The 20813-nt window shown below is 41.0% G+C and overlaps 1 protein-coding gene across 3 annotated transcripts in view; it reads right to left on the bottom strand.

Moving 5' to 3' along the window:
- pde8b (phosphodiesterase 8B) overlaps nt 1–20813 on the bottom strand; it is an 88368-nt gene that overhangs the window by 52636 nt on the left and 14919 nt on the right. The window lies entirely within an intron of this gene.

Below are 20813 nucleotides of genomic sequence, written 5' to 3'. Positions count from 1 at the left end.
CCAGCTTTTTATTAAGAAGGGCTCTTAGACAGAAGATGTGCTCATAAACCACAAAGGTATGCAGTCACATTCTGTCTCTAAAGCAAAGCAAATACTCTTTAGTGATAAAGAAGAAGAATGTAAAGTGGTGGGGTCTGGCTTACTCTGTGCACAAACTACTTACTGTCACACAAACTGTGTAAGGAAGGTAGGAGGTGGTGACTCAACCACTCATAATGTCAGTGTTATCCATTATTGGTCAATAGGCTTAAAGGGGGACATATTTTTGCCAACATGGAAGCTCACGTAGCCACTACAAATTCCTAACAATGAAGCATCATCAAACGACCAACACTTAAAGAATCTCAAAAGCCTTACTTTCGGTAGAGTCGTTGCTGCTTTAGATACCAAAATTGGGAGGTTCTGAGATGTACTGTACATAGGGTAATACAGAACTTTACCCTGCTGAATAATTACATCTCATAGGCATGATCTAAATTGCGAGCCAGACACAAGGTACAACCTTTTGCAGTACTGGGTCTGACTGTTCTGACTGTCTATTGCCTTCAGAACTGCTTTAAATCTCCATGTCATGGATTCAACAAGGAGTCTGATTTTGGTCCTTTTTGAAGTGTTAGTATCCGGCAGTTCCTGCATATTTGTCGGCTGAACATCCATGACACGCATCTGATGTTCAGCCACATCCCAGAGGTGACCTGTTGGACTGAGATCTGGTGACTATGGAACCAACTGGAATACAGTGAATTTGTCATGTTGAAAAACCTTTACGATAATCTGAGCTTTTCTGACATACGGCATTTTTCTGCAGGATGTGGCAGTGAGAAGCTAAAGATATGGTCATAGACGTACAGACATGATCAGTGAAAATACTATGTTTTGGAAAACAAAGGTGGGGCACCAGGTGTGTTCTTAGGCTTGAAATAGACCATCAGCTTTAAGGTCCAACATGCTGTGTATTCAGGCAAGGTATTGTGCATACCTTGAGTGTAACGAGTGGTTATTTGCCTTATTATTATCTTGAAGCAATCTTCCCATTCTCCTCTAATCTCTGACATCAGGAACGCTTTGTTGGCATTCACAGACCATTCTCTATAAACCTCAGCAATAGTTGTGTAAAAAAATCTCACCAGATCAGTGGTTTCTGAAAATACTCAGACCAACCTGTTTGGCACCAACCACTGTGCCATGTTCAAAGTCACTTATGTCATTTAAATCCTCTTCCATTCTGATCCTCAGTTTGAATTTCAGCAAGTCATCTTCACCACATTTAGATGCTTAAAGGCAAAAGCATTAGGTTGCTGATATGTGATTGGCTGGGCTGACAAGCAACTGAACAGGTATACCTTATACATACATATGTGGCATATGGTTAATAAAGTCCGTTATGTAATGGGGAAATGTCCTTTTTTCCTCTTTGAAGAGCAAATCTGCACTGACACAGTAAGGTAACCAGACCCACCACATTGTTACAAAAGAGAGAATCAAAAGTTTAAAGAAAAAGAACGAATACTGAAAACTTGTATTCTTCACCAAGATTGTTTGGCTGTGCTTAAACTGGTTGGATTGACTGTTCTGGCTATGAAGGCTCACAAGTCAAGGCCTCACCCACAATCATAGCAAGTGAAGAGATGACAAAAATTTAGCAAAGTATTACAGACTTTTCTAGAGAAAAATAACCAAAAAGAAATATAAATTTGAAAGATCTTTTTAGCTCCTCTAGACCAAATATATTTGACGATATCACAGTTGTTTATCTTCATATTTGGCTCCCACATGGAAAATGTTCCATAGAATACCTGCAAATGGGATGCATGTTGTTCCTGCAAATCCAAAGCAGGTGTGTGGAGCTGTTAGGGATTATAGTGGTCGGCTAGTTCAAGCAAAACTCTCGCTAAACCTGCATCACAGTAACAAGATGACTCGTGATTATTTCTTGCAGTATACAGTAGCAGATGAAATAGTGAGGGCATCAAATCCATTTTGAGAGAAACCTCTTTTGAAGATCAGAACTATGACTGACTCTATGTATGTTATTTCAGCAGATGCCAAAAGCAACAAGTTTAAATTGCAAAGGAAAATCTTAAGTGGCCATGTGGATTACAGCTCTTTAACAGTCAGAAATAAAGGAAGCAGGATACAGAGCCACAAATCCGGCAGAGGTATGAGACGAGTATCTCTGATGGTTGCACCAAAAAGACAGCGGTGGTTTGAGGAAAAAGGAAGCTTGCTTACGTGTTGAGTTTGAGCACCAACTACATCAACCAACAAAACCATGTGGAACAGCCAAGTATCACTATAGATCAAAAGTATCTCAATAAATTAGGATAACATTAAAATGTTGATTTATTTCTGAAAATTCAATTAAAAAAGTGAAACTCATACTGTTTGTTTATTACATACATAATGATGTATTTCAAGTGTTTTTCTTCTGTGCATTTTGATCATCAGAACCAGAATCAACTTTAATGGCCAGGTTTGTGAGCACAAACAAGGAATCTGACTTTGGTTTCCATCGCTGACATTGTATATCAAACATCAGTCCAAAACAACAACCGCAATATGAATGTGTTGTGGCAGTGCAATGTGCTTATTTCCTTCACAGCAGAGTAAGCTGACTACTCTGGCTGTGAGGTGTTCACAGTGTTCAACACAGAGACAGCCCGGGGAAAACCATCATGGCTTACAGCTATTTTCTGAAATACAAGAAACCACAGGATGGTATTAAGGCAATCACCCTGTGGCTCTGCTGGGGTTTTTTGGAAGCCTAGGTTGCTTTGCAGCCCTCAGCTCTTCTGCATTGTTTTGTGTCTCTTGTCAATACCCCATAGATTTTCTATGGGGTTCAGGTCAGGACATTTTGCTGGCCAGCCAAGCACAGTGACATCAAGGTCATAAACAGATGTTTTAGTAACCTTGGCAGTGTGGCCAGGTGCCAAGTCCTGCTGGAAAATGAAATCAGATGTTCATAAAGCTTATCAGCAGAAGGATGTGCTTCCTGGTAGATGGCTGTATTGACTGTGGACTTCAGAAAACACAGAGGACTAACACCAGCAGATAATATTGCACCCCAAACCATCAACTAACTCTGGCAACTTCACAGTGAACTTCATTCAGCTCTGATTTTCCACTCGTCCTCCTTGATTTACAAATAAAATTTATTTTCATCCAAACAGAGGACTCTGGACCGCTGGGCAAAAGTCCAGTCCTTTTTCTCTTTAGCCCAGGTAAGACACATCTGATATTCTGGTTCAGCCAATACTTTGTGAGTCATACCCAAACTCTTGAATGGGCCCCACAGTCCTCTTACGGCTGTGGTTATCCCTGTTGCTCGTTCAAATTTTCTACCACACTTTTTCATTCCACAAAACTTTCCATTTATATGCTTGGAGAGAGCACTTTAAACAGCCAGCTTCTTTGGCAGTGCCATCTTATGGCTTACCCTCCTTATGGAGGGTGCCAGTGACTGTCTGCTTGACACATTTCAGGTCAGGAGTTTTTCCCATGATTGGGTAGCCCTTAGCATGACCACAATATTCCATTTTTGTGCTGGTATTATGTAATATTCTAATATTAACTTTATGATGATATTCTAATTTATAATATGTGCCTGTAATTAATAGAAATGTCTTGTCCCAAAAGCTTTTGCTGTAAGTAAATGAATATTAACAGCTTCGATGGCTGTTTGAAACTGTCTCCATAACGCCAACAACGTTTCTTTGTTTTTGCCAAAAGATTTGCAGGACTGGGTCACTAAGCCGGAGTCACTGTCAGCAACAGAGGTGAAGTCTAAAAAGACATAAGGTCAACCATGGGAATCAGTGAGCAAGAGTTAAATTATGTGGTGTTGGATCAAGTGCGAGTAAAAATAAGAGGCAGTGCACAGGCTGAGGGGACTGAATAACTGCTGAATGCTTCAACTTCAACTTCCACAAGCACAAACACCAAATATAATAGTGTGGTTGGAGGTTGGCTTCATGGGAACTTGAGTAATTGTGTTTTACTAAAGGACAACATTGCCTGATGTGAAACAGAACAGGAAGGAGGGTAGCAGAAGCAGGAACAGTTCTGTAAGCAACGCCATGAGAAGAAATTGGAGAGAAATCTATAGGTAAACATAGCAGTTTGTGTCGGAAATGCTGAAGGAAGTTGTCATTTGGTTGGAGAGAGCCTTCTAGGGTAGTCTGGTACAGGTACATAAATTAAATTGTGCAAAAGTAGATGTAGTGATTATGATGATGGGATGCAGAAGAGTTAGGATGGGATGCAGAAGAGTTAGGAAGACTGGGAGCGTTTTTAAAGTCTTGATTTAAACAAATTTTGCCAGTTAGAAAAGGGTGAGGAAACAAGAGATGATATTTTAAGGAAAAAACAAAGCTAGATGACAAAAGATTTGTTTGATTTTAAGAGCCTAAGGAAGGTTACAGCAGATGTGCTAAGGAAAAATAAGAATAAAGGGTAAAGAAAGGTGAAAACATCAAAAGGAAAAAAATACTAAACCCTCTTAAAATGTGTCCAAAACAAAAGATGTATAATCTTTAACAGATTTTCTTTTCAGTGATGCAAATTACTAGGTAGTAAAATCCAAGATTAAAGTGATAAAAATAAGTATCAGGCTTCGAAGATGTCTAGCACAACTTCCTGTTAATCTTCCTGGTAATTAAATCAACATAAAACAAGCATTTTTCCACAACAAAACAAAATTTTAATGAACTGGATATCATTGCTGCCATTTTATTAACTACCACCTACTGAGGACCATTCTCAAAACAATAAACAGTAAACTCCCCAAAATATTTGATGACACTGTTTACCTTCCTGCCTGCAAAAACAGAGACTTTCAAAACTGTCGAGTTTTGAGAATAATTCTGTATGCTTCTGGTCTTGTTCTGGTTTTGTTATGGTGAGGAGGCTTGTGTGTTTCGTATGAAACATCATTCCTCTGCCTAATTTAGATTAAAAGAGCTGAAAGTTAGAAAGTGTTTGAGAGTCGTTCCTTTCAGAGTCAGTGTTAGATAGAGTGTAATCGCTTCTGTGGACCAAGGACCGGAGAAACTCCGAGAGGTCTGACCGCCAACAGGGTGCGGTAGCTCGGACAAACCTCTCCTCTGCTCCAGTCAGGCAGATCAGCTTTGCTGCACACTGGCGAACAGCTGATCTGTAACAAATGAACATGAGCTATATATATATATATACACACACACACTGCTCAAAAAAATAAAGGGAACACCTAAACAACACTATATAACTACAAGTAAATCAAACCTCTGTGAAATCAAACTGTCCACTTAGGAAGCAACACCGATTGACAATCAATTTCACAGCTGTTGTGCAAATGGAATAGACAACAGGGGGAAATCTTTGGCGATTAGCAAGACACACTTAATAAAGGAGTGGTTCTGCAGGTGGGGACCACAGACCACTTCTCAGTACCTATGCTTTCTGGCTGATGTTTTGGTCACTTTTGAATGTTGGTGGTGCTTTCACACTCGTGGTAGCATGAGATGGACTCTACAACCCACACAAGTGGCTCAGGTAGTGCAGCTCATCCAGGATGGCACATCAATGCAAGCTGTTGCAAGAAGGTTTGCTGTGTCTGTCAGCGTAGTGTCCAGAGCCTGGAGGCGCTACCAGGAGACAGGCCAGTATTCTTATAATGTCTCTTTGGCTAACTGAGTCATTGCAGATGATGCTTTCAAAAATAACAGAAAAGTGGTCAGATAGGGCAACATCAGTTACAGATACCTTGGAAATGTTTAGACCCTTAGTGGTGATCAAGTCCAAAATATGTCCCTGTTTGTGTGTTTGCTGTTTAACATGTTGAGTCAAACCAACATTTCTAAGAGTGTCACATAGATCTATTGCACTTCTGTCTTCAGGATTGTACATGTGAATGTTGAAGTCTCCCACAATAATTAAACAGTAATAATCAACACATATCACAGATAACAGCTCAGTAAAATCACTGATAAAGTTTGTTTTGGACTTAGGAGGCCTGTAAATATTCAAGAACAGGGTTCGGACCGGGCTCTTTACCTCGAGAGCCAAATATTCACTACATCTATCTCCTATTAGGGGCCCAAGTTTTTCCTGGACATGCTCATTTCTGATAGAGTTACCACCGGGGCCCAGACTGTATCACAGAGAAGTGTTGGACCACTTGTTTGCTGAATATTGGACCAGTTGCACGTTGCTAGACGCCACTATGCCTTTCCAACGTCATCGGCCATTTTGTACCGCAAGATAGTCTGTTCCTACAAATCCCAGCGGGCACCGTGGCTGATAGGACGGCGGCGTCGCAGCCCTGAGGCCACCGTCAAGTATATAACAGAGTATGAGACGGCCCACGTTTTGCTTTTCAGCTTGGGACCTCGACACGGTTACCACGCAACTGAAGCATCGCTCTGGAGAAGAAAATCCCAAGTGGACTTTCATTTATTCTCCCCGTTGGTCAACGAAAAATTCATGAAAGACGTTTCTGGAATAGGAAGGCCTTATGGTGACAATCAACCGTTTTCTTTGTCTTCAATTTCGGGTTTTATTAGTTGCCGCCAAAGGTTTTACAACCCTTTGTGCTCTCTAACATCCCCAGTGGTGGGGGACGTTTTATGGCTCACTGTAACTAACCTACACTTTCTGGCGGGCCGCTTCCCAAAACTCCGTTCAACACCATATTCCTTTGTCATATCACCTTTGCCATAACTGCTGGTTTGATTCCATACACAGCTATTTTGTTTAGTTAGATATTTTTTTACTCTTCTGTGTAGAACTTTGCATGTTTGATTAGGTGAAGATTATTGAATCGGAATAGTGAGGTGGATCAGGCTGTTGATTTAATAAATATTCACGTAGATAAAGAGAAGTCGTTTGTGTTTATTTTGTGCAAGAGTGATTTGTCAGTCAAAATAAGGTTAAAGTTCCCCACGTTTCGGCAGAAACGGTTGATTAAACAGCGACATCTAGTTATAGTTATTAATTATAACTGAGCATTTAACAGTTGTAATTATCAAAGACGTTGAGCCACAATTACAACACCAGAAGACATCTCTGCTTTCGATTCATAAATGAGGATTTTTGGTTAAGAAATTGATTTTCTCAAATTATGATTTTTAATTATAATTCTTGATGAATATTTTTTAATCAATTATCATAATCAAAGTTTGGCGTTCCTTGACGGGCATTAAAAAGACAGACATCACATCACTGTTGCACAGAATTAAATAATTGTGATATCCGTAAAACCAAGAAGTTTGTGAGATTTTTGAGTTTTGCAGAAAGCGTTTGTGACGTAGGGGATATCTTGACAAAGGTTTGCTAAGTTCTGCTGCAGAGGATAAAAAAATCTTTCAGAGGTGTTTTTTTGTGGTGCAAGGTGAAAGGTGGGATAGCTTGTGGTAAATTTAAAGTTAATTTCCAGCCGGCCAGAGCTGAGAAGCAGCAGATCTGCCTCCAGTGTCCACTGGGTGTAATTACAGTTCTGACCAACCCTCTCCCAGTCAGGTAGAGAGCAACGCCTACATCTGGTGGCCATTGAGTAAAATTGCAGTTGTAGCTGGATCTGCATCTGTGGTCCCGAGTGCTTCTCCTACTTTGATTTTAAGCACTTAGTTCATTGGCACAGGCAGATAATTCAATCACCTATGATCAAAGGGCATAACTTAAGTTGAAAGTTGAAGTTACAGATCATTCATTACCACTTTGGATAAAATTTAAGCATTTTTGCTGGGTTTTATTGTGTGAAGCAGGTTTTGATCTGACTCATAAAACTAACTTAGTTGTCTAACTAGAAGGTAAGTGATCCATATTAGAGAGCACTAACATTTATTTGAAGCTAAGAACAGCATTGAATGTTTTAGTTTTGTTTTTCCATTTTAAAAATTTTATTTTGAATTTGGTTTTGAGTTATTTCAAAACTTTTCTCTTCTTTCCTCTTTCCCTTTTTGTGTGTGTGTTTGCTTGATTACTCCCATTAAAGCATAGACTTGGGTAAGCCACAGTTTGAATGGTCAAACCTGTGTGCCCATTTTAAGCAAACCCATACACCTGCAAGATATATATCTGAATCAGACAGCTAGCTGAACAGCTTAGCCTGTTTGTAGTGCTGCTAATTAAGTTAGCTATCATTCATCATAGAACAGGTTAGCCTGTTTGTGTTGCTGCTAATTGCATTTAATGGTGGTTCAGAGCTGAACAGCTTTGTTGTTGTGCATTTTAGCCTAAGATGGAGGAAACATCCCAGACTGCAGCTGGAGATGTGGGTATGTTAGAGGATCCCATACTAATGCAGGCACAAGAGGTGATTGGGTCATTGATTCTGTTATCCCCAGAGGAGCGTAAAGGTCTCAATGATTATAGCATTGAGCAATGTGAAGCCAGGATTCAGGAGTTGCTCCGAGTCATCAAAAATCCACCAAAAGACAGACGGGTCTCAGATGTGTTAGGACAGCTCACTCTGTTGTATCAGCGAAGGTTAATGTTGGAAGTTGACCAGCGTGTTAAACTGTAGTTTGAGCTGAATGATACTTTGCAGACGGTGGATGTCCTTAGAGGTAAACTAACAGAAGTTGGAAATAGGTTGGAGACAATTGAGGGTAGCCAGGCCACTCCCCCATCCCTGGAGGAATGGATGGGGCGAACAGAAACCCACCTCACAGGTTGAAACCTTTGAAGGTGAGCCACACCTGCGATACCCTGAGAGAACCTGCCGGTCAGATCTGGAGGATGTAGAAGCTGCTTTCCAGAGATTACCTTTCCAGGCTCATGGGGTTCCCCATACATCAACCGAGGCCAGAACAGGTGTAAATAGTCAGAATAGGTTCAGTGGTGCGGTGCACCACCCCACTGTAATCAGCAGCCATGAGCAATACCTGGCTGTGGGTCCAGCAGGAGTAAATAGTTCAAGGTTTAGAGGCGAGCAGCCTTCAAACTTGACTCGCAGTACGGTCCTCTACGATCCCTCACCTACGCCAAGTCGACAGGGGAGCCGCTCCTGGGATTCTGGTGGTTCCTACCGCCCTCAACTGCGCCCCAGGACTCGAGTCAGGGCCCACTGGTGTACCCTGAGCAGCCTCCACTGCCTCCCCCGAGGATGAGGCGGGATGCACTGACACACCCTGAGTGCAGCCGGAGTGAACTCTCAGATGATGACTCAGATGGGCCGGCACCAATCCCTGAGAGTGGATTGCGCACCCGCCAGCTTGAGTCTATGGCCAAAGACAGAGCGATCCTAATAATGCAGAATCAAACATTGATGATTATCATAGGGAAGTTGAACGCTGTCTTTTAGATTTGTACTGTCCATCAGCACGGGAAAAACTGAAGCTCATCTAGAAGACAACATCAAGGAGCGTCCATGTTTTCATGGAGAGCCTGACCCCTTCAGTCCGAGACCGTTATTCAACCCTTTGCGAAGCTTCAAGGGAAGAATATTCTGTGTACACGGACCGGGCCTCCGCCACACTTGGTGCTTTCACTATCCAGCAGAAGAAAAGCGAAGCACCCAGGGAGTATTACCGGCGCTTGAGAGCTGTTTACTTCCAAGGACGCAATGCTCCCGGCATTGAGGAGGAACATACTTTTAAATCCCTGTTCCTCCACAACCTTCATGAAAGTGTGCAATATGATGTTACTATGTATTGCAGAACATTGACCATGAGCATGCAAGAGATCCGGAAATATGTTCAGATGGTGTGGGAAACACGTGCTCGCCCAACCAAGGGATCAGAGGGCAAGGCTAGGTTTTACAGATACAGATGGAAAGGAACAACCTTGCATTGGAAGATCAGGAAATACCTTCAACCAGAACCTATGTTAAGAACAAGTTCAGGGAACAACGTAGGTTTGGTCAGCTGGACCAGGGGGGTGGTACTGAATACCAACCACGGTCAAAGTTGCCGGACCACTTCCAGTCGAACAGACCACCTGACCATCACGTGAGGCCTAAAGGTAAACCTGATGGTAAAGGATGGAACCGACATGCAGAAGGGATTCTGGGGAAAGAGATGGAGGAGGCCTTACGCAAGATGGTGACAGAAGCAGTGTGTCAGGCCACCACGCCCCCACAACCCTTGAAACAGGAAGCCGACCCTGCAGTTAAACCAGACCCAAACTTCTCATCAGCATGACTAGGCATGGACCCAGTCTTCACAGCCATCAGAGTCTACCTGATCGGATGGGGAGACAAACCTGGGAAACTTCAAGTACCCCTTGACACTTCTCCAGGAGAAACACCACAAACCATCTTTCCAAGGTTCTCAGGTAAACTAAACCAAAATGGACATGCACGTTGTCTATACTGTCTGATCATTATAGGAGGATGTTTCCAACTGAGTTTCCATTTTAAAAAGGGATCAGAGATCAGCCTGATGTTCTTGGTCTTGTTTGAGGAGGTGAGTAGAGCCATGCTCTCCCTCAATGAACCATTTCAGGCCGAAGCTTGTGATGTAAGCATCACCAGCCGCACCCAAGACAGATCATGCATCACTAGTTGGGTGGAGCTGGACGTCACACTCAAAGACCTGACTCTGGTGCACCAAATCTATATGTGCACATTGAACACAGAGCTTTTTCTTCGTGCCCAGGACCTGCTGGACAGGCTGGCCCTGCTCATTGACTGCCACCATGACCAACTGTGGGTTCAGGTGGAAGTGCCACTGGGTGCAAGCAGCAAACCACCTTTTGTGACCAACCAGGTCACCAGCTTAGAGGAGCCCAAAGAACCTCTCAGGCCCTCGTCAGAGCCGGTCATGGGCACCTTTGAGACACAGCTGCACCCAGCCATCCAGAAAACTCCTCCCAGATGTATTCATGCATTGCTTTGCTCTTTAAAGAACCCAGGTGTGAAAACTTACAACCCCAAAGTGGTGGAAGGCGTACACCTGGAAGCCATGTTCATACCAGAAGTGCTTCTAGCATTCTGACTGGAAAATTCATCAACCAGTAGAGAGCTGTATGACCGCTTGTGCCAAAAAGATCCCCTCTTAACTGAGGCACAACACAGCCACACACTCCTTTTAGCAGATGGGCTCCGCCCTCTCCTTAAGACAGACAGAGTGTGCATTTCCAGTGTGCAGACTGGCATAAAACAGCTCTCCCATGCTGTGGACATTGTTCCAACAGACCAAAGGGGGGTCACATTATCCTACGGCCATTACTGTCCTGTAGGGTGCCATAGGAGCTACAAAACCACAATCCACACCCTCCAACAGATGGCGTACTGGCCTCCAACATCTCATGACACCCAGGTCCACATCAAAGGATGTTTAACCTGCTGCCAGTTTCAGCCATCCCAGCCAATCAGTCAACCTCCGCTTCAGCGAAAGGGGGTTGCATTACTTTGGTTCCACCTTCAGACAAACTGGGTCGAACCAGCTCCAAAATTAGCAGGAGGTAACAAATTCCACCTAACTGTGACATGCAGCTTCATTAAGTGGGTCGGATGCATGTCAGAAAAGATTGACACCATCATCCCAGCTGCTGCTCTTTGCTGAACCAGTTGAAGTTCTACATTGAACTCTCCTCCCCAAGAACAGAGCTTGTCTCCATGTCCAGGAAAGGAGAGATCAGTGCATAGGACTAGTTAAATTGGTGCATGTTTCATAAACTCACACTTACATGCACTAATCACTAACAACTTTCTTCAACAGAAACAGTTAAAAATATAACTACCTTCTAGGACACAGTGTTAAACTGTAAGTTGGCACGACAATTTTCCATTAACACTGTATGCACTGCAGACCCTCACAGAAGTGATTAAGAATGTTTTAATGGACACACACATTGCCAAAGATTTCATGCAAAATCTTATTAAAGGAGGTTGGTTCATCTGTAGACAGTCTAACCAAGGCACAGATCCCTACTGGCCTAGTTCTGCTGAACTTAGTAGAGAAAATCCTAAGTCCACCACAGCAGACACCTTGCAACCTCCACAAACACACCTGGCTTATAGCCTAGGTACTGCAGTTCAATTATTTCTTTTCTCCCTCTTTTCGCATCTAGATAATTTAGAGACAGGAGTTATATTAAAACCCATCATCATTTGGAAGAGCTAATGGTTTAAGCCTAAACCTGTAATAAACGTTTGTTTTGTTAAAGATTACACACCGCATACAGACAGGTTAAGCGTTTACAAGTCAGGATTGATTCCCTCACATTCATTTCCCACGGTTCATAGCCTCACCTTTGCCAATGACACAGGCGGGTTCCAGTGCCTAATGGAAGTTGGACGAATAATCTATGAACCATGATTTTGTTTTTTTTTATATATACATATATATGTACTGTATCTTTTTGTTATAGTTTCACTTTGTCTCAGGGTTACCAAAGCTGATGACCAAAAGAATGTAATGATGATATGAATGGATTGTCTTGTATTTACTCATTGCACAACATAGAAAGGTATGAGTCAGAGTTTAGCCCTGCCCAGGCTAACCTCTATCCTGCCCAATCATAGGCTTTTGAGGAACACAGAGACAGTTTTGTTTGCTCTGCTTTGCCATGGATCACTGATCGTACAGCTAAGGACAGAATGGTCCCAGTAGTTTCAAAGACTGCGATGCATCTCAACCTTTTAACCTTTGAACCTAGGGGAGAATGTTGGACCACTTGTTTGCTGAATATTGGACCAGTTGCACGTTGCTAGACGCCACTATGCCTTTCCAACATCATCGGCCATTTTGTACCGCAGGATAGTCTGTTCCTACAAATCCCAGCGGGCACCGCGGCTGATAGGATGGCAGCGTCGCAGCCCTGAGGCCACCGTCAACTATATAACAGAGTATGAGACGCCCCACCATTGCTTTTCAGCTTGGGACCTCGACACGGTTACCACGCAACTGAAGCATCGCTCTGGAGAAGAAAATCCCAAGAGGACTTTCATTTATTCTCCCCGTTGGTCAACGAAAAATTCATGAAAGAAGTTTCTGGAATAGGAAGGCCAGAAATTTCACTTTGCCGATCGAAGACGTGAGTTTAACACGTACCAAAAACCACGGAGTTTTCAAGGAGACGCAATTTTTCCTCCTTGTTTTTGTACCAGTCGACTAGTGACGGTCCGTCATTATTTTTCTACCTTTCTGCCACGGAGGCCACCAGGGAAGAAAATGGACTGCTTTGCTGAGTATCCGCGGACGCATGGAACTCTTCACCCCCCTGTTCTCTCTCACTCGCTGCCCCAGAAGGAAGACTTCAACAAGTAAAATCCACCCTTTTATTTTTATTTCTTTGTTAGGAATAGCTTGAGCAGGGTAGAGTAGGGTTTAGGTGCGATGTAGAATCGCCACTTATAGTCTAATGTGTTCTGAATTGTATGTGCATGTAACCTTTTTTTGAAACTTTGATGTGCTGTGTTGGATATCTGGAAGCCGCTGTGCTACCCAGCTGTGTGTGTTTTGCTGTATTGTTGTAACACCTGAGAGCAAGCTCAGGGCACATTTAAAACTGAACTGTGTCATAACCTTATGGTGAAAATCAACCATTTTCTTTGTCTTCAACTTTGGGTTTTATTAGTTGGCGCCAAAAGTTTTACAACCCTTTGTGTTCTCTAACATCCTCAGCGATGAGGGAAGTTTTATGGCTCACTGTAACTAAGCTACACTTTCTGGCGGGCCGCTTCCCAAAACTCCGTTCAACACCATATTCCTTTGTCATTTCACCTTTGCCATAACTGCTGGTTTGATTCCATACACGGTTAATTAAACAGTGTCATCTAGTAATAGTTATTAATTATTACTGAGTATTTAACGGTTGTAATTATCAAAGGCGTTGAGCCACAATTACAACACCAGAAGACATCTCTGGTTTCGATTCATAAATGAGGATTTTTGGTTAAGAAATTGATTTTCTCAAATTATGATTTTTAATTATAATTCTTGATACAGTGGTATCAATGGCTCTCACCATGATGTTCACTTTCCCTTTAACAGTCTCATTTAAAAATGCTAACGATGTTCTTGTCATTTGCACCTGATGTGGTATGCTTATGTGAATTTGTAGCAATTTTATAAGTGTCCAATTTATTCCTCAGCAGGTTTTAAAAGTTATTTTTAAAAACTTATTTTCCACAGTTTTGTTTTTGCATTATTTGAATTTCTTAGTGATGTTAAAATTTATATAAAAAATCCAAACATCCAAATATGTTACAAAGGTTTTCATAGGATGTCCCAATTTTTTCACATAACTCAAGAATTTATATATCTATGCCTAATAGGAATTGAGGAGGGTACAGCACCTGCTCAAGCTATGATTTTTAATTTTGTGCAGAGACTCATTATATAGATCAACAGAGGCTGTACCAGTAAGGTACCAGTGTTAAGTAAGTGCTGGGGGGATGAGAAGGCTACACCTCATATCTCATGTTGCGACACATTGAATCCCTCACTACTATGGCTAACAGGGCAAAGACTGGTAAACCAATGGAAAACCTGCTGTCCCAGTTGTCCACTAAGAATCATTCTTCTTATTCTGTATTTGAGAATGAAATAACATAATTGCTTTTTAGTTTGTGCCATTTAAGTGAGTTACATGGGTGATCACAGAAAGCAGTGATGTAAAGTCCTCTTGCTTTTTTCTCTTCTTTTTGGTCAGTGTTTACAATGTAACCTGTCATAGCACATCTATTCCCTAACTCAAATGCATGAATCAGGGATCTATTAACCCTTTTTTTGGTAAAATCAGGTTTAGGGTTAAGCAAGCAGAGTTCATTAATAATAGATTAATATTACTCCACCATCTAATGGTGATGTAAATACATTTTTGATCAGTAATACACTATTCTTCTGGCTGCATCAATTTATGCCAAGTATTTATGTTTACAATATAGTGACTGAAATTGCCAATAGAAACACAATTAGAGGACCTACAGTTTTACATTGTTTTTACAGCATTCTCCTGAAATCTGTGGATGATAAAATAAAATTAGGCTGATGACAATAGGATTCAGCTTAAACAACACTTTTTGTTGTTTTTACTTACAAAAGTTACAGGGTATTCAAAACAGTGCTGCTAGACTGCTAACACAGGCAAGAAAATGTGACCACATCACTTCAATTTTATACTCTGTTCACTGGCTTCCCATTGCTGTTCGGATTCAATACAAGATTTGTCTCCTCGCCCACCAGGTCTTTTATAACAGCACACCTGGCTACCTCAAAGAACTACTATCCATACACATCACAGGACGCCCCCTTCGCACAACATCGATGGGAGACGGGGGACAGTGGAGCTCTCCTCAGTCGCTCCCGCTTATGGAATGAGATACCAGAATACCTGAGAGTACCGCTGACTTTTATCAAGTTTAAAAAAAAAATTGGATTGATATCTTAACTTTAGATTTTATATGTTTATATTTTATGTTTTAAATGTTATAATTTTATATGTTGGTCAATGTTTTTACTGTCACGTTGTAGCACTTTGAGATTTACATGTAAAGTGCATTATAAATAAATGTATTATTTTTTAATGGGTTTTTCTTGTTTTCTTTTTTAGGAATTGCCAAGGTTACAAGAAAAGGGCAACAATGTGGTGAGATTTCCCCAACTGCAGATTCCAAGGCTATCAGTTCAAATACCTGTATGTAAGGCCAGGTGTGTCATCTCTGTGTTGTTACCCTCTGATGCATTGAAGTTGGTTAAGATGTGTTTGGAACAAACCAGACAATGCCGGGGCTCCAGCCTAAAATGAACTGCAAACTGCAACAGTTTGACGTCACCATGGACTGACGGGGTCCACATGGACAAGTCAAATGCCTTCTGGAGAAAAACTTCATGGTCTGAAAGACTGAGCTGGCTAGAAGTTTGTCTGACGGACTAAATGTAAGGCATTCAGATCTAAAAATACTGTAGTAACCGTGAAGCATGGAGGTAGTAGCATCATGCTGTGGGGCTGTTTCACTGAAGAAGAACTACCTTCACATTCTTCAACTGCACAACAAATCAACAGCTAGATGGCTAAAACATTTGGTTTCAAAGCTGGTTTTAAAATAGTTAAAGCTGGCTAAGATTAGGATTATAGAATAAACTTCAGACATGCTCCAGAAAAAAACTATTTAAATGCATTCTACTGGTCAGCTTTCAAGCCAAAACAGCCAGACGTTTGTCTTGCAGACTAGCCTCCAATCAATATGCAACCTGCAAGAGATAATTATTAAAATATTAGTAGTGGGGTATACATATTTTTGGCTTTATATGCATAAATTTGACTCTGTGTGAAAAGGGCACAATGCACAATAAATTTAAACTGATGCACCTGTTCTTGTTTTAAAAAATCTCTTTGTTCAGTGATTTCACCCTGTAACAAGATCTACTCAAACCAATTATTAAAAACAAGTTAGTATTAAATCGATGCACACAATACTTGTATGGAAGCTGTCTATAAACCACAACCTAATGCTTTCCAACAAAGACAAAGCTGAGCATCTGAGCTTATGGCAGAAAGGGCAGGGAATGTAGGAATTTGGTACGCTCCACTATGAAGCCTCAAACATCCGTGGACAGTGCGCACGGAGTCCGCTCTGCTCACAGTACGCCCGACTATGTTCTGCCCTTTATGTTTCTTAGTAGCACTAAACGTCTACACAAGCGGTACACCACTTTTTACTTCTTGAGGTTTACCTCTTTTATCCTGTTTAAAGCCAAAGTAATTCCACATTTTTGATTGTCAACTAGTTCCTCTATTTTTTGACATTTGTGTTCTAAATTGTTAAATCAGTCCATGAACGTGTACATTGCTCTGCCCAAAAAAAAGTCCAAACGTCACTTGCGTGAGTGTATCCCTCATTGTCATTTGTTGGACTGATAAATAACAGTTGGAAAAGTTTACATATCACTCAACCTTAGTTTGAATGAAGTAAGTGGGTTTGGAGATGATCAGAAATCCACTGTTGCTATTATAATGTAGCTCAAGATGGTCTGCATTTACTCTAGAGAGACTTTAAATAAAGTCTGGGAAATTTTGACACTCTGTCTTCCATGATCTGAATGTCCTGCTCACAATTATGTATTTTTTATTAAATCCGCAACAGTGGGTAATTGATGCAGTGAGGTAAACTATAGCGATAGACATACGAAGGCTCTAACTCCCCAGTCAGGTATCATCAAACCAGACCAAAAAGACAGAATGGGTTTAATTGCATGATCTCAGCCTGAGTCAGGGGGAAATAATGTGGAAATTGTGACAGAACAGTGACATGTTAGTTTCATCCAGCTGCTACATACATGTAAATATACATGATTATGATGATTACACAAAATGATTTGCGGTCAGCAGAAATAATTGCTGCCCGAGATTATGTAATAACTGTGACAGCCCTAATTAGAGCCAAACTCTCCACAACTGTGTGTAGGGAGATAGTAGCCAAAAGTTCCCCAACAGCTTTTTTCCATGTACAAAAAAAGCATTCCAGTCAAGTCAGTATGGGTATTTTTTTTAAACCTTCCTTTTAATTTAAAACACAGTTTTAGATTTCTGAAACCTTTGATCAATTTGAAAAATCACAAAACAGGAGAACTCTAAATAACCAAAAAACCTGGAGAGGAATATTATAGAAACTACCGGTCAAAGGTTTTAAAACGCCATTCACAGTTAATACGTCTCTTTATTTTCATGACTATTTGAATTGTAGATTCTCACCAGAGACAAAAAAAAAACTGTGGATGAACAACCATGGAATTATGTAGCAAACAAAAAGTGTGAAATAACTCTAACATTTTTATAGTTTGGATTTTTACAAAATAGCCACCCTTTGCTCAGATTACTGCTTTGCTCTCTTGGCATTCTCTCCATGAGCTTCATGAGGTTGTCACCTGAAATGGTTTTCCAAAGAGTCTTCAAAAGAACTTCTCAGAGGTTCATTGAGGGACGGCCAGAGATTAATATTTCAGTCATCACAGCAAAGGGCGGTTACTTTAGGGATCCTAAAATATAACATATTTCAAGTTATTTTACCATTTTTGATTGATGTGTTCATTCACTGTTTTGATGCCTTCATTGAGAATCTACATACAATGTAAATAGTCATAAAAAGTGTAAAAAGTCATATAAAAAGAAAAGCATTTAATGAGAAAGGTGTTCCAAAACTTTCGACTGCTAGTGTAGTTATTATAGATTCTTTAAACATAGTTGGTGGTTGGTGAAACCCTCACTCTATTTGTAAGAACAAAAACTGGAGATTTTTAGTTTCACAATGATTGTTAAAATTTTATCTTGGTCTTCTGAACCCAATATCCTGTATCGTCTCACTTTGTGAGTTAAATGTAACACTACAGCCCTACTGACCTTGAACCTTTGCATAATTATCAAGAGATGTCACGATGGTGAGAAGTTGCCAGTTCCTGCTCTGGTCTGTGTATTGTAAGTCAGTGACTCTGCACAAAGCTCCATGGTGTTTTCTGTACAAGCCACCAGCATCCATTCTTGTACATGTGACTGTTCTCACCCCTGCTGTAATCACCACAAGGGTAAACAGATTACTTGTGCATGCAAACATACACAAACACATATGTGCATGCACATACACAGGCACAGGAGCGTGATCAACACCATGGTGGATTATTAAGATCCTGCAGGGTGAGGCAGATGGTTTTAATAATAAATGGCAACATTGATAGTCTCTTAGCTCTCAGTGATAAAACTGGGAAACTGAGGGAGAACAAATGAACAGCTGACAAACCAACACACTCCACATGCACACACACTGGGCAACACAAAACTCATGATCTATAAACCTATAAAAAGCCTTAAAATGCTTCTCGCCCAGTGACCGCTGGGGATAGACACAAGCCCTCCACGACCCTGTAAGGATAGGCAGGAATAGACAATAGATGGTTGAATGAATGGTTGGCCTTAAAATGCTGAATCGAAATATTATGAATATGGTGTAATGTGTTCTCTGAGGTAGAATGCTGAAGAGGGGGATTTATTCATATTTCTTGAAGTTGCTGTTCTCGTGGAAAAAGTTACAGTCAAATGATTTTAGAAAATAATGCAGTGACTATGTTACCAATATATTTTCTGATTATAATATCAACTTCCATAATTCTACATTTTCCTCACTTCTCAAACACTCTCTGTGACCTTTAGCATCTTGCACACTAAAATCTGTGCTCTGTATGAGCATCTACTGCAGTAAGACTACATCCAACAAACTGAAGGTCACAAAGTGTGAACCCAAGGCCACTGGAATATATTAGTCAACAATTCCAAACAATCCTTTCCAGTATTAATATTGCACACAGTTATATGGAAGAAGCTTTTAAACCTGTCTGAGACTGAGGAATCGCATCCCTGTTGGAGGAGATCACAAACTAAGGGAAATGTACTTATTTTGATACAAATTTATTATGTCTATCTGCTGTGTACTTAAAGATGCTACATAAACTTCTCTTTTCATGTCTCAACAGAATACCTGACAAATGACAGAACATGTGGAGAATTGCCTTTTGTGGGTGGAGGGACTATGGAAAAAGTTGCCCTCTCTTCAGAAGACTTTGTACAACCGAACGCTGACCTTCATTGAATCCTCATCACACAGAAGAAGTCTGTCTCAGATCAATGAACACACAGAGTTTTTCTAAACTCAACACATGGATGACATGTTTGCAATATGTTGTGCAGCCCTGAAATTATTTAAAACAGTTTAAAATGGTTGATTCTAAAAAACATCAGAAAATGCTCCACAAAAGCAGATTGATGAAGACTGATATGGCTGGCTTGCAGACTGCACAATCTTAAAAAAGGTTAGAGTTATCTAATCAGATGTGGTAGGCTTATTTAGGATACATAATGGTCATGATATCTACATTAAAAGGCCTCTATTTATAGATTTAATACATCATTGTCATGTTGTTCTAGAACTCTGCAATGTGGCATTAAGGAGTTTCACTTCTGAAAATGTATTTCATTTCAGCAGCCAAGGACTGCAACAAAGGCACGTTTAAACTATAAGACCGGGAATAATTTTTCTCTGAACTTTCACTTATCTTGGCAAATTTTTAGTCAGTGTTTCCAGGGATGAAATGGGACATTACATCAGCAGATGCTGGGCTGTAAGTCCTCCCACTGGAGGGGAGGAATCAGAATAGAAGAAACGCTCCCATCGCAGAATAAAAAGCTGTGATTTTAAGTAAGAAAACTATAAATGATAATTCTGCCACAGCGACTACATTTGATAACTTACAGAGGTTGGACAATGAAACTGAAACACCTGTCATTTTAGTGTGGGAGGTTTCATGGCTAAATTGGACCAGCCTGGTAGCCAGTCTTCATTGATTACACATTGCACCAGTAAGAGCAGAGTGTGAAGGTTCAATTAGCAGGGTAAGAACACAGTGTTGCTCAAAATATTGAAATGCACACAACATTATGGGTGACATACCAGAGTTCAAAAGAGGACAAATTGTTGGTGCACATCTTGCTGGCGCATCTGTGACCAAGACAGCAAGTCTTTGTGATGTATCAAGAGCCACGGTATCCAGGGTAATGTCAGCACACCACCAAGAAGGACAAACCACATCCAACAGGATTAACTGTGGACGCAAGAGGAAGCTGTCTGAAAGGGATGTTCGGGTGCTAACCCGGATTGTATCCAAAAAACATAAAACCACGGCTGCCCAAATCACGGCAGAATTAAATGTGCACCTCAACTCTCCTGTTTCTACCAGAACTGTCCGTCGGGAGCTCCACAGGGTCAATATACACAGCCGGGCTGCTATAGCAAAACATTTGGTCACTCATGCCAATGCCAAACGTCGGTTTCAATGGTGCAAGGAGCGGAAATCTTGGGCTGCGGACAATGTGAAACAAGTATTGTTCTCTGATGAGTT

Source organism: Girardinichthys multiradiatus, chromosome 8 (assembly GCF_021462225.1).
Source record: "Girardinichthys multiradiatus isolate DD_20200921_A chromosome 8, DD_fGirMul_XY1, whole genome shotgun sequence".
NCBI classification, from domain to species: Eukaryota; Metazoa; Chordata; class Actinopteri; order Cyprinodontiformes; family Goodeidae; genus Girardinichthys; species Girardinichthys multiradiatus.
This window is presented reverse-complemented; position numbering and strand designations above follow the sequence as displayed.